A 14,958-nucleotide genomic window follows, 5' to 3' on the forward strand; every position below is an offset into this window, starting at 1 on the left:
GTAGGGTCGAATCTTGTTGGTCATAGTTTTCTTTTTTGTTTTTTTGCTAATATATGGTGTCCAGATTTCGCCCGACTAATTTCGAGGTTTCATGAACTTCCGGTGACGCATGGAGCAGGTAATCAAGCCAATGGCACTCCGATGACTCCAAAGAATTTCGAACTCGGGATCAGATGGATATTTGAGCTCCTAGGCCGAATTCCTTAGAGTTTGTTTGTCATTGTTTTCTATGCACAAGATAAGTGACAATTAGAGAAGAGAACAAAGGAAGAGAAAAAGAATCAATGAAAGAGAAATGATAATAAAAGCTGAGTTACCAAACATAATAATATATATTCATTAGCAATATTTATATTGTATTCACATTATCCATGTTTAACAGCAAAGATTGCACATTATCTATATAACATTATATAACATTATTGAACTAGCCACCAACCGAATTCAATCATCCTAACACGCGATTTCAAGTCATGACTGACAATATCTATTCTTTGCATTAACTATTTGTCTCGAAATGCCTATCTCCATGACTAATTAGTTGAAAACGACCTAGCCCGAGTCTTGATTTCTAACCACACTTTTTGCGTGCTTCTTGATAAGATCAATCACATGGTTGTGTTAAGTTTCCTGTTTCGCCTAAATTGTGAGCTACACTTTCCGGCTGACACATGGCGGTGTTGAATTTGCCAAGCGTGCCAAAGCACTGTCTCAAGAGTGCGTAGGGCGAAACCACCAGCCATCCTTACTGTGCTCGAGCGTAAAGTGCTATGGCCCCTAGGTTCGCAGGTCTAGTCGGCAACTGGATTTCTAAGATAGTAATAGTGATGTCAATCGGGTGTTGATGATGATGAGCTTCAAACGATGTTGCAACTTGCAACCACAAGGATAAGGCCGCTTCGATCCTCCCAAGCATGCGCGTGATTAAGTAGCCCAATATTTGTAGTTCCTGGCTGCTTGGAAGTCGGCCATAAGGATAATGGTCACAGCCTTAGCTTGAAAAACTGAGCCTTAATTTGTGAGAGACAGCGACTTCAACCTGAACTGGCCTATGGTAGATATTGGCCTTTGAGAGATGCTGCTTCAGCTTCGAAGCCTGAACTCTGATGAAGAGGCTCGATGTGGGTCTCAACTATTCGGTAAGCTGAAAGATGTGAGCCTTAGGTCGGAACCCTCGACTCCATGGAATAGATGGCCCGAAAGTCGATCCTAAGAGTAATGCGTCTACGAACCTCGGAAGATTCGTAGCGCGTGGATCTTGGCCTCGCAAAGCAGAGAGAAACCGCACCTAGATCTGGAAACCTAAGCTCGGGCGGAAGCCCGTCCCTTGCCCGAAAGCACAAAAAGGGGTAGAAGAGGTAGGTATCGAAATTGTGTCCTAGTTAGAGGATGAACTAGTTAGAGGATGGTCGGTGCCATGGCTGAACTCTTTAGTACGTCTCTTCGTAGAAGTGGGCATGGCCTTATCGTGCCTCTCAAGTCTTGGATCGCCGCTTGCAGGGGATAAGGGCATTTCCCCTTGGAGTTGGCTAATTGAGCAGCCAATACTCTTTCAGCTTGTTTGCGCCGTTGCTCTTGGTGCTTTTGAGTTCGAGTTATTGGCCGAAAGTCTCTCGATTGTGTGATTCTCCTCCGTTCATATTTTGGGGTTAAGGCTGGAAGCCTAATTGGCCTTGCCTCCTCGGAACTCCTTTGGCTTCTAATCTGGTCATGCCAACAGAACTAGTGGCCCATAGTTTGGTTAGACTTGGTGAATTGGTGGCCAATGATTGAGTTGGCCTCTCTGCTGAACTGCAAGCCAGTAGTTGAGTTGGCCTGACTGTTGATCTAGGGGCCAATGGCTTAGCTGTTATACTGGAGGCTGACTTGACTGCTGAATTGGAGGCCAGTGGCTAGGCTTCTGCAACAGAATTGGTGGCTACTAGAGGTTTGACCACGTTGCCTTGCAAGATAGTAATAGATGTTGACTGATCAGCCATAAATCTACCGGCTCGTTGACGTCGTTGTTCACGACGCTTTTGAGTCTTAGTCGAAGGTTGATGAAACTTGGAACCAGTGTTCCTCCATCATGTGTGCTTCGATTGTGGCAGGAGATGCTTGTAGCCCTTGCCTGGCCATAACCCTTTCACCTTTCAATCTTACTGTGCCATTTGAGATGACAACCGATGCTTTGGCCTTGCCAATAGAGGAACTAGCTGAATTGATGGCCAAGAGCTAGCCTGAACTGGCTACTGAACTGGAGGTGAGCTTCACTACTGAACTAGAGGCTAGGGGCCCGCCCTCTCCAACAGAATTGTTTGCTGCTAGAGGTTTGGCCTTGTTTGCAAAAACTGTGCCTTGATTTTTCGTCTTTATCATTGGCTGTTGGCCTTGACGGGATGTCGGTCGTTAACTCATCAATAAGGGCTTTGATCACGTCAACCTTTGAGGCGGCATGCGAAAAATCCTCAATATCATCTTGAAGCTTGAAATGTTGCGAGAATTTGTCAGATTCATGATCACCGCCATTTTCTTTGGGCGAATTCGCCCTAGCATTTAACGGGCTGAAGATGATAAAGGCAAGCCTTTCTCCACGGACCTTTCCTCATCATTCTAGCTTGGTCGACATGTTGGATTGCCCGAGGCTGACTCATCAACGAAGACTTTAATCAAACCGGCCTCTAAAACGGTATGTGTAGAATCTACAATTTTGTAGCGGGACAGCTCTCGGTCAAGAGTTTGCTTAGCCTTTTCATAGGGTAAGGCCTCTTCGATAACATCGGCGCCATCTTGACGCTGGAGATCTTTAACCTCTAGGTAGAGTTAGGATGAATGCGAAGATGCAGCTTTCACAGGGGGCAAAAGATACGGTACTTTAGGTTGGCCTTTAGGCGATAGAGAGGCCGACCTCTTGTGCTGCTTCAATGCTGAATCAGGAACTTCTTTGCTCCCTTCTTTTGTGGTTGATTTGACTATCGATGTCTTGGCCACATCAATAAACTTTGGGGCCAAAGGTTTAGTCGCATCTGCCTGCAAAGGGGAGAGCTGTTGGTTAGCCTACCCTGCGCAACTATTTGATTGTCGAGTGAGAGACTCTTGATTGAGCTTTCCCTTTGGTGGCGACAATGGGGATGGTGGGACTTGCTTTGGTGTAAACGGAGGTGATTGTTGAAGCTTTGTCGGCCGTTGGCCTGGCTTATATATCTCGAAGAACTCTTCTTTTTTCTCTAATCTCTTGTTTTAACTCTTCAACGGTAAGACCCTCGAATTTTGAGCACATCTCTGCCTTTTGTTGCTGTAGGCTACATGTTCCCATCTAGATCGAAGGCGATTGAACATAGTCAACTAGCCTCTGCATATGTATAGCTGTGGCTAGCTGATGCTGCAACGACTGTAGCCTTTATTAGATGGTTTGTGCAACCGGTGGCCCTTGTAAAGACTGCCACTGATATGCCTGGAATGCAGCTGGGGCCAATTGGTAATGCTGGGGCTGCTGGTTCTGGTGTTGCGGCTGCTAAATCAGTTGCTCTGTAAACTAGTTGACAAACATGGTATTTTGGCTTGTTGGTTCCAGCCTCTAGCAATCTTGATATATAAGCTGAGGGGCTGGATGAAAAGTACTCGAGGCTGGTAGCATGGGAAATTGAGGCTCATACGTTGTCGATTGGCTGACCAACGGCTGCATATACTGTAGGCCAAGTTGTTGACCTTCCCGTGGCGCTGAAGATGGTACTTCATGAACCGATTACCAAATCCCAAAATCTTGAAATGATGAGGGCGGAATCTCAGCCACTGCTTGATGTAGAGGCTGAGACATGAAAGCAGTCGGCGGGGCGAACGTTGGTTGCGATAAGTAACTGGTTGGTTAAAACTGAAGCACTTGTTGGCTTGAGGCTGCTCTATAGAATTGCCCTGAGGATGCACTGACTGGTCATGAGGGGTCGGCCTCAATTATTGCAACTGAGATATTGTAGAGATTGACTGCGGCTGTCACAGGTTAGAGGCCAGTCGAGGCTGTGACAACCAATCACTTGTAGGTGACGAAGAATGGCTTGTTGCCTGACGTACGAAAGGAGCCAGCAGCAAGTATGTTACTTGCGCCTTGGGCATGCTATATATTGAAGTAGAAAAAGAAAGGACCGTTGACTTGTGAGGCGACGACCCATAGGAAGAATGCTTGTACAGGTATGCTGGATAGTTCAGGCCGGCCTGAGCTGGCTGAGGTTGGTTGAACTGCATGGGGCTGAAAAAATTGGATGAACTTCTGATGTTCCTTCGTGGCGATTGTATCCATCTTGACGATTTCCTTTCCTTGCGACAGCTGGATAATCTTTAGCCGAACTATAACCGGCTATGTGGTGCTCGACTGTATTGTCGTGGGATTCTTTAATATCACTCAGCTCTTCATAGTCCCGGATTTGAGAAGCTATTTATGCATGCTTCTTCGCAGTATGGGTCAATATGGGCACGAAATCACTGCACGGTCCCACCGGGCGTGCCGGACAATTATTTTGCCTAGATTGTGAATTATACTCTCCGGGTGATGCGTGTTGGTGTTGAGTTTGCCAAGCGTGCCAGGGCACTGTCCTAAGAGTGCGTAGGGCGAAACCACCAGCCGTCCTCACCACACCGTGCTAGAGCGTAAAGTGTAACGGCCCCTAAGATCCACAGGTCTAGTCAACAGTTGGGTTTCTAAATAGTGATAGTGATATTGATCGACTGTTGATGATGATGAGCTTCATACGATGTCGCGACCTCGAGGGTAAGGCCGCTTCGATCCTCCCAAGCGTACGTGTGATTAAGTAGCCCGATACTTATAGGAAGGCGGCCTGGAGGATAACGGTCATGGCCTTAGCTCGAAAGGTTGAGCCTCAATCTGTGAGGGACACCGACCTTAACTTGAGCTAGCTTGTAACAAATACTGGCCTCTGAGAGATGTTAGCCTAAGTCTGGAACCCTAAACTCTGATGAAGAGGCTGGATGTGGGTCTCGGCTATTTGGTAAGTCGAAAGATGTGAACCTTAGGTCAGAACCCCCGACTCGATAGAATGGACGACCCGAAAGTCGGTCCTGAGAGTAATGCAACTACGAACCCCAGAAGATTCGTAGCATGCGGAGCTCGGCCTAGCAAAGCCAATAGAAACCATACCTAGGTCTGAAAACCTAAACTCGAATGAAAGCTCGTTCATTGCCTAGAAGCTCGAAAAAGGGCAAAAGAGGCAAGTGCCAAAGGATCGGCGTTGCACGGGAATTAAAGCTGCATGGTATTGAAGTTCGGGAAAAGTAGATATGTAAGGTGCAGTGCAAGGAATATAAAGATATAAGAAAAGTAAAGGATGAAGGAACGAAAGATATATTAAAAATGCATATTTTGTAGTTGTATCAAAGGAAAGCTACAAATGAATACTGAACCGGTATATATAGACTTGACCTAGGATAGAGCCCAAGATACTGTAATCGGGAAACATCTAATAGGAAGAAGACTATCCTAGAAATTACTTGCCCATTTGGAGATATCATCTCCACTTATTGCCTAAATATCTAAGACTAATAAAAGAAACAAATAGTCTAGTAATTTTGGAGATAAATCTCCATTATTCCTAATTGCCAAAACTAAGATAAGGAAATCCACATATGAAAGGCAACATCATGTCAATCCAAAACTCGTCCATCTATTTCCAATATTATCTTCCATGCATACTCTTACATGGAAGTCAACCCTCTATATAATTTTCTTCTCTCATTCAAGAAATACCTTGGACGCCTTTTGTCTCAATATCTTGGTTCTCTGCAAGTTAGCCTCATGCAATATATTAAATTTCCTATTTGGAGCTTTATGTATATATCTTGTGCATGGGATAACTTTCCCCTGTCTTGAGCTTCAAGTGCATAATAATAAATGTGCAATTGAGCACCAATGATATATCCTTTCTTGCCATCTCCAGACGAGTCCATATTCATTCTCACCTTAGCTTGGAAATGACCCGCAACTTCCTTCCTTGTGCCACCCAATCTCCACACAGCTGTCCAAAATTGGGTCATGCCGCAGGCCTAGATCGGGTCTTGTCTTGGGCTTTGGTCATGGGCCATTCTCCTTGCACAACGAAATGATCACGAGCTATTCTCTCGAGTCCAATTATACTCATAAAATCTATCTTATCCATCATGTCCCCCATGAGTTCCGCAATTATCGCTAAGTGCATAAATTTAGTGTAAACATTTTTGTATCTTGGTCAGTGCTCGATTTATTCGAGGGGCAATAGGGCAAACCAACTAATCGAGCAAGTGTTAAGCATTGACTTTTGGGTGGTCGCGCGCGCGCGGGGGGGGGGGGGGGGGGGGGGGGGGGGGGGGGGGGGGGGATGTAGGGAAGTAGAGAGAAAATATGAAGGGGTGGATCAAAAGACAGACTTGAGAGAAAGGGAAAGGTCAGGTACTATTCTTGTTCAGTTCTTCTCTTCTTTGAAATCAGAAAAAAAAAAATTATAAGGAAAAATATACTTTTAACCCATTAACTTTGGCAACTTTTCTATTTTGGTCCGTCCTATACCTTTGATGAGTTTTTTCTTTTCCTACTTTTGTAACCTTTACCATTAAGTTAAGCTGACTCGTACAAAATTGTGGGGCCCATCCAAAATATATCTCATCCTTGGAGGGATAGACGGTGACGGATTAGAGTGGTACGAGGAAGAGGAAGGATGATTCTTTTAAAAAAAATCGACAGAAACAATTTGCATTGGATTTACAAAGAAATAAGTTCTCTTAAATAAAGAAATGAAACAAAGTATGAATTTTGATTTTCCTAACACAAACCCATATAATTATCCCACTTGGGTTTAGATTCATCGACACAATTTGTTTCCACCTCATTTTGTTCTTAGCTTAGAAGATTGAACCTAATTTCATCTAAATTCTGCCACAAACTCGTCAAACCAAACTCTAATTTTGACCCAACTTTGGCCCAACTTCTCTCATAGACATATAAGAAGCATGCAGGCCTCAAAATTCCTCAAATTCACTGCTCAACAAAGAAACAAGCAGAAAGAGCAGGTGAACACATTTGAACAGAGAGAAGATTAAGATCCATTAAGGCTTGAAATTTCTCAAACTCAAAGAGAAGGTAAGAAGCAATTAAGGTCTCAAAATCTTCTCATATTCACACTGTAGAGCAAATCAACGAAGAGAGAAGAGAGAAGAGGATGGGAACACGGTTGAACAGATGGCACTGTTCGAAATGGAGAGGAGAAGATAATCGTACGTAAAGGTTAGGGTCAGGGTCTAGTGTAGGACTGTGCATGTGCCATGCATCATTTGCATTCTTATTTCTATTACATGGACATCCCACTTAGCTTATTTAATGATAAAAGTTATTGAAGGAGAGAAATAGAAAATGAATCAAAGTAGTGGGTGAAAATAGAAAATAAAATAAAAAGTGGACGAAAACAGAAAAGCACAAAAAATTAATGGGTTAAAAGTAATATTTTTTTTTCCTAAATTTGTAAATGTGAAAGCAACAAGTCCAACATTTTTGTGCTTCCCATGCCTCTTTTGGGACCACCTACTACCACTTCTTTATTTTCTCTCTTCCTCCAAGAAAACCAGAGTACCCGAAAATATAATAACACGCAATCATTGCACGTATTATGATGAACAAAATCAATTACAATTATAAAGTTATTTCTTATACATATTTATACATGTTGGACATATATATTCATCACGTAACAAATATTAATGTGGTCATCTTTGCTACACAATCTCATGATTATCGAGCAGTTGGTCACCCATAATAATATCTTGGGATAGATCGATGATAGGATAATGCTTCCATGACTCGTATCGATTGTACCTCCATGATCACAGCTTGACTTATAACTTTTGTTTCCTCGTTCTTCCAGTTTTATTTGATACTTGAGTAGGAGCTTCGCTTCACAGGGGGCAAGACCTACTCTTTTAATTGTTGTTTTAGAATGCAAATCTTGTGGTTTTATCCGATCTTAAATTTATTTGATTATGGATAAAAAAAACGAAAAATTTAAAATTTAAAATTTTCTTTACACAAAAGTTTATTTTTAGTACATGACAGTCATTAATTCAAAAGAAATACCAAATTCAAGTTATCAATAATAATGAAACTTTAAAAATTTAAGACAGTATTGATCTAGTGATGTCAAATTATTATAAAAAGAATCGACGAAGATTTTTTTGTTAATCTTTTGTAGTAACTTTTGGTTGAAAAATATGAGAAAAGAAGTATCAATAATGAAGCAAGTGAAAGAGTAAGATGAAGTGGGTCAAATGAACGGTCGATTTTCAAGTAGAAAAAGTTGTATAAAGTAGGAGAAACATCAATTATATTTTTTTATAACTTTTTCAAATAAAAAATTTAAAATGTGTAATGAAAGAGAAGATTACTGATAATACCACTTAACTCTATAATGAAACAACTGGTAAACTTTTATATATTATTAAGGATGAATTTTACTTCAAAATAAAAAATCTATATACTTCTTTTACAAGTAGAAGTTATTACGCCATGTATGCTATGGTTTTACCCTTTTTTTAAATCTATCTCATTCTTTAAAAATTACTCAAAAAGACTTATGGTTTACATCTTATTCCAAATCTATCCCGCCGTCAAATTATCCATTAATAAAACGTAAATAAACTCCAAACCTATCCCATAATTTTAATTTTTTCTCAAATCTATCCCATAATTTTAATTTGTTTGAAATCTATCCTGGATAAAGAGCCACAGTGACTAGAATAGGCCCACTTACGTTTCACGCTAGCAACGTCGTTAAATGTTAATGGAGAAATTAACGCCATGATAGATTTGAAACCAGATGTAAACCATGGACATTTCTGGAGAATTTTTAAATCATGAGATAGATTCGAGAAACAGGTGATACCATGAGATATCTGGCGTAATAACCTTTTATAAGTAAAAGTGAAATTTTCATATCTAATGCTACATATAAACTCCTTAAGTTAGAAATTGAAAAGGAAAGAGTACATGATGATATTTGAAATTTTGAGAGCTAATAAATATCTACTTACTTTTAGACGATTAGTTTTAAACTTATTAAAAACACATCGTAATCATGATCAAAACCAAGTCGAATAGCGTGTATCTTATCAAATAGATTGAAGATATTGGTAATATCCACAAAAACAAAAAGTTAGATGAGCATACTTTAAAGGAGGATAAAACACACAAAACAAATCGTTACAAATAAGAGGAAAAAACGTAAGGACATATATTATATGATACTAAGAAAAAAATTATACGAAAGTCTGACAAATTATAAGAAATTAAGAGGGCATTTGGTACGAGATAATTCATGTGAATTACTAAGAACATGATTTTAAGAGCACTAGATTATCATTCTTGACTGAATCATATAAGTACTAATCTAGATCCCAAAGTAATCCACTTTCCCCCTCAGCTGGTAGTACACTTTACTAGTAGGAAATGTGTCTATCTAGATTACCAGCAAGATTATCAATAATGTATAACATTATCAGTTTATGCCAAACATGGTAATGAACATTACCGATAATTTTAAAAGTGAATATCTATCTCAATGAGAATTTAAAATTATCAGTAATTTCAAATGATAATACACTAAACATCACTTGAGAAAACAGCAAAATAAAAAATGGGATACATACGCTTGTTATTAAGCACACGGACCAGTTTAATTAGATGCAATATGTTGTCCTTATTTACTTATTTATGTATTTATTTTTCCTTTCGAGCACTACTTTTGAAGTGTTTATTATTGATTATAGATTCAATTTTTGGAATTGGAGGGAAGGGGCACCTTCCTAAACGTAGGTCGCAGTCTTAAGACTGAGAAGGCGACAAAGGCCAACAGCTGTGACTGTGACCCCACTCCCTATCCCTACATATGCTTGCCATACGTCTCCCTCAACTTCTTCTCCCTTTTTTCCTTTCTTTTCCCCCCAATAATTAGGAGATTTGGTTCAATTAATCAGATCTAAAATATCTTAGATCATTGAAAGCACTTTATGATTATGATAAATCAGAGTTCGAACAAGGTATAGTATTAAATAATAGACTGAGTACATCTCATGATTTCATCGAAAACTGTGTCAAAAGTTCGTAAATGACATCTTTAATTCGTTTTCTATTTTAGTTAATTAATTTGGCTTAATCTTTCAAGCTCAATTAATAACTTCCTTTTCCTAATTAAATTCATCCTCGATAATATACTAATGTAGCTGCGAACTTTTATTAATTATTAGAAGATTTCAAAGCTTTAATTTCGCGATATCATATAAATAAATATTCGCATCAATTACCTAGCTAAATGAGAGAATAGGTTTGGACCGACAAAACGTGACCAAGGCATTACATGAACTTCGATGAATGAGTTAGTCCTTGTATTATCCCGGCCTTTAACGATAAAAAAGATAAGCATGTTTTGGCTAAAATCGGCTTCTAAAGCTCGATTTGGCCCGAGCAAGACAATGCGAGAAATAGGAAATTAGAAAGGCCCTTCATGACTACAAGCTTGAACGGTGCGTAGAAAAGCTTGACAAAATAAAAGCCCTGATCATTGTTGAGTTTTTCTATCAACCCCTTGTGATTTTGGTGAATCGAGCCCCTACTATATTCTATATCAGGTTCATCGATGTTGTACCAGTTCTGATAACTTTGCACATCTCTTCCGAGAATGCATCTTTTATCGTGTTACTTGGAGGGAATCGCCATGGGATATATGCGCTGAAGCAATCCCATGCATAGCACTCGTTGATATTGTCAACTTCATTGCAAATCCTCCTGTTTACATTTCTCGCCACTTGACCAACAGCTTACCTTTTTCTCTTTATGGATCCATCATCTTATATCATCTCTGGTCTCTAAGAAATGTTGTCTTATTTGCAGGACGCATTGCAGGCCTATCCGACTGCCTTCGCAGCATCATATGCGCTTTCACAGAATACAACACCTGTCAGTCACCACTGCCTCATTTTGAGCCCAATTCGGGAATTGGCCAGCGTGAAGAGGAAGCAAACAGTCTCTCTGAAGAGTGGAACTTCATACACACTGATGCTGCATGGACCACAGAGAACGCTAGCCTCGCAGGAACTAGAAGCCAACCAAACATGCCCATATCACACTCATGGATCTCTAAAGCAGAGATGACTTCTCCTCTGCAAGCTGAAGCCCGGGCAGTCTTGCTCGCAATCTTTGTGGCACTTGACCAAGGATGGCGAAAGATTTGGATTAGGTCAGATGCCCTGCTGCTAATCGACGCTATCATCTTTTCGCATTGTTCCCCTTGGGAAATCAAACCTTTAGTCTCCGATATCGTTAGATTATTAGCTCTTTTATGGGACTGGAAATGTACTTGGACTCCACGCTTAGATAACTCTCAAGCTCATGACTTAAGCCAACTTGACAATAAGTCAAATTTTCCTTCCTTTTGATTGTTTGAGGGTTATCCAAACCTCGATATACCTTTTATGCATTAATATAACCCCCTATCTTATTTATCAAACAAAAAAAAGGTTCATCGATGCTTTGTAGATCATGTATATCTTTTCGTTCAGTCATGATGAAGTAATTTACCTAATATCTGGAGTCATAAGAAGTATTAGCCAATAATTGTCTCCTTAATTCATATCTTAATTAGTTATTTTCTTATTTGGTAACTAATAGCCGCAAATATGGACTAGCTTAGAAAAGAAAACGACTTCTCCCACTTTTAGTCATGATGATTTTTCTTTTTTTCTTTTTTGGGTTACATTAGCCACGATGATTTTCAATATAGAGATGTGACAAGTACAGATGTACAATTATATAAATATATATACACACATATAAATATATATATAACGTTGTATCCCACATATTAAATTGTGTTTGAAATGTAATTTTAAAATATTGTAAGATCATAAAGGTAAATATGTAAATAATATTCAAAATTAAAAAAAATATTATCTCAAAAAAATAAATACTATATTAATGATATACTTACATGAAATAAACGCAGATAAATAGTGATATAATTGAAAATATATATACAATTAATACATATATACCCAAAAAATAGAAATGTAATTTTTTTCAGTTATCCTCAAAACATAAATAATTGTATCAGATTTTATTAAAATAAATATTTACTTTGATCTCTCATGGAAATAAATGAGTCATTTTAGTTAAATTGTACAATTTTCAGCTAACTTTATATATATATATATATATATATGACTACAATTAATGGATTAGAATGGACATATGCCTTATGGTCAATATGTTTTAGTAGAGAGATATTATACATATGCAAAGAAATAAATTACGTCCAATAATTTGAATTGTTAACTATGATAATAAAAAGTATTGATTTTCACCACCCAACACTAATAAATTAGCTATAAAAGATAAAGTACTGGTTATTTGTATTAAATGATCTCATAATAGTATTTTTACCATCAATGCCAATGCCAATTCAATGTAAATTTTATCACCAATGTTGTATAATAAATGGGGTCTAATAGTAAATACATTGTAATTCATAGATTAATATGTTAAGTACAAATTAATTAATATGACATACTATTATAAATAATAGTAGTAAATATGAAAATGAAGAATACATTAATTCGAATAATTATTGTTATTTGTTATTTTAATAGTAAATAAATATTCGTAATCTTAGGAAAATAAAGAAAATTTGTAATTATATAATTTTAAATTTTATTTCATGATGTTTTAAAACTATTACCAATCTTATATAAGTTCAATTAAGTAAATCTCAAATGGAAATAATTGATTCATTTTAGCTAAAATTATTCAAATTCACGAAATTTAATGTATGAGATTTGACAAAGAATAGCACAACATTTAGTGAAATTTGATTTTCTTCTAAAATAAATATTATCGTCAAAACTTTTTTTTAATAACTCATCAAAAATCTCAATTAAGAGAACTATTGTAAAGTACAACAAAAGATCAAAATCTAAAGATATTACCCACAGCAATAAAAGATAATAGGAAAGCAAGTGCAATGAAAAAAGTTATAGTTATTAATTTTTTCATATTGGAAAGATGATAATTTTGAAAACGTTACATCACTATTTTTCTTTTGCTTTTCTAACGTATTTGTAATATATGAATTGATCAAAATTCCTAAAAATATTTGGATATAATTAGTATTAGGGTTAATTGCTGAAAAAATCACCAACTTTGCACTTTTTCTCAAATCTAGAACAAACTTTTTGAAATGATACGTAAAATCACCAACTCATATTTCGTTCTTAAATCTAGCATTCTGTCAATCCTCCTATTTATTTTAACGGATTTTACTTAACGGCACCACGTAGCCCATTCGGATTGGATGAGTGGATCCCACTGGATTTATTTAATAATTAATTATTCTAAAAATAAATAAATAAATTACAAAAACAAAAATCGAAGGAAGTTGGTGGCCACAGTAACCTCGATCGCGTGTCGCCGGCTATCCAGATTGAGGGCATGGCGGTCGCAATCGAGGCGCCACACGCCCCAATCGAGAGAACCCCGGAATTGGGGGTTCTCTCGATTGGAGTTAGTGGGGCCTTGACCGCAATCGCCGCCACCCCCCTTTCGCCCCGGTTGCCGCCGACCCGGACTGGGGGGTAGCAACCGGGATGGAGGCCCACCCATTCCAATCGAGAAAACCCCTAATTTTGGGATTGCTCTCGATTGGTGCTAGTGGTGCCTCGATCACGGAACCACCCCCACCCCCCTACAATTGGGGTAGCTGGCAACGATAAAGGTTGCTGCCGACCCAGACTGGGGAGGTAGCGGCTACGATTGAGGCCACCATGGCCTCCAACCCCCTCCTCTCTTTCCTTCCGATTATTCTTTTTTTATTCTTTTTTTTAGAATAATTAATCATTAATAAATCCAGTGGGATCCACTCATCCAATTCAAATGTACCACGTGGCTCCGTTAAGTAAAATCCGTTAAAATTAACGGGAAGATTGATAGAATGCTAGATTTGATAACGAAAGGTGAATTGGTGATTTTACGTATCATTTAAAAATGTTCATGCTAAATTTGAGAAAAAAGTGTTGGTGATTTTTAACCTTTAGTATTATATATAAGTTTGTATATATGTATATATAGATATTCTATATGTTCGATATGAAGCTAGCCGCGCCTTAAGTATATATTTTGATTAACTATGTGTTCTAGAAATCAACGTAAAGGACAACGTTTTTAAATTGGTTCATTGTCTCTTACGTACGCAAGCACATACCAAGGAGGACCTTAACTCAATCCTTTCATTCATGGCTTTTGCTTAAGTTCAACTCCAGTGATTGTGAACCCACCAAAAATTGCTTCCTACCCCGTTGGACCTACTTCCAAATTCGTTCTAAAACTGGCCCAACCACCACGAAACACTAGTCAAACGTTCAAACGTATATATTTTGTGGTAACGTAAATTGGTTCAAATAATTCGACATTTGTTCCCTTTAAAATAAGATTTCGGATTTGAATCCTATTAATAGAAAAAATTAACGCAGGAGAATTTTACCCTTCAATGCGTCAATCTTGCCCAAATTGAATTAGTTGAGATCCGAATATTAGGATTCACGCCAAAGAATCCATACATTTTGCTCTAATATAGAGATTCACTTTTAATTATATGTTAGAAGTTTGAGCTATAGACTGCTTGGAACAAAGGGAATAGAATCCTTATAGTCGACGAGGGGTTTGAATTTAGGACGGATTGGTTATTAGCTTATGTTTTGTAGGTTTACTATTACTGAGCATTTAGGTCGCTAACCAATGAGGTGGTAACTCAATTGGTGACTCACTGATATTTCAAATTTCAGGCCAGGGGTTCAGACCTTGTTTGGAGGCTAGAGAGTATAAGGGTGGGAAGATATCTCCATTTTTTGTCGAACTTGCTTGCTATTAGTAGTTTTCTAGTTATAGATTGGCGGATGGATGGTATT

At 38.3% G+C, this 14,958-nt stretch overlaps 1 long non-coding RNA gene across 1 annotated transcript; it reads left to right on the forward strand.

Annotated features, from left to right (window-relative positions):
• The first annotated feature begins 546 nt into the window (after positions 1 to 546).
• On the forward strand, positions 547 to 4,396 carry LOC116189266. The gene is made up of 2 exons (XR_004152412.1): positions 547 to 3,140; positions 3,281 to 4,396. It is a non-coding gene; the product is annotated as an uncharacterized LOC116189266 (long non-coding RNA).
• The last annotated feature ends 10,562 nt before the right edge of the window (positions 4,397 to 14,958 follow it).

The sequence above is a fragment of the Punica granatum genome, chromosome 1, assembly GCF_007655135.1.
Source record: "Punica granatum isolate Tunisia-2019 chromosome 1, ASM765513v2, whole genome shotgun sequence".
NCBI lineage: Eukaryota > Viridiplantae > Streptophyta > Magnoliopsida > Myrtales > Lythraceae > Punica > Punica granatum.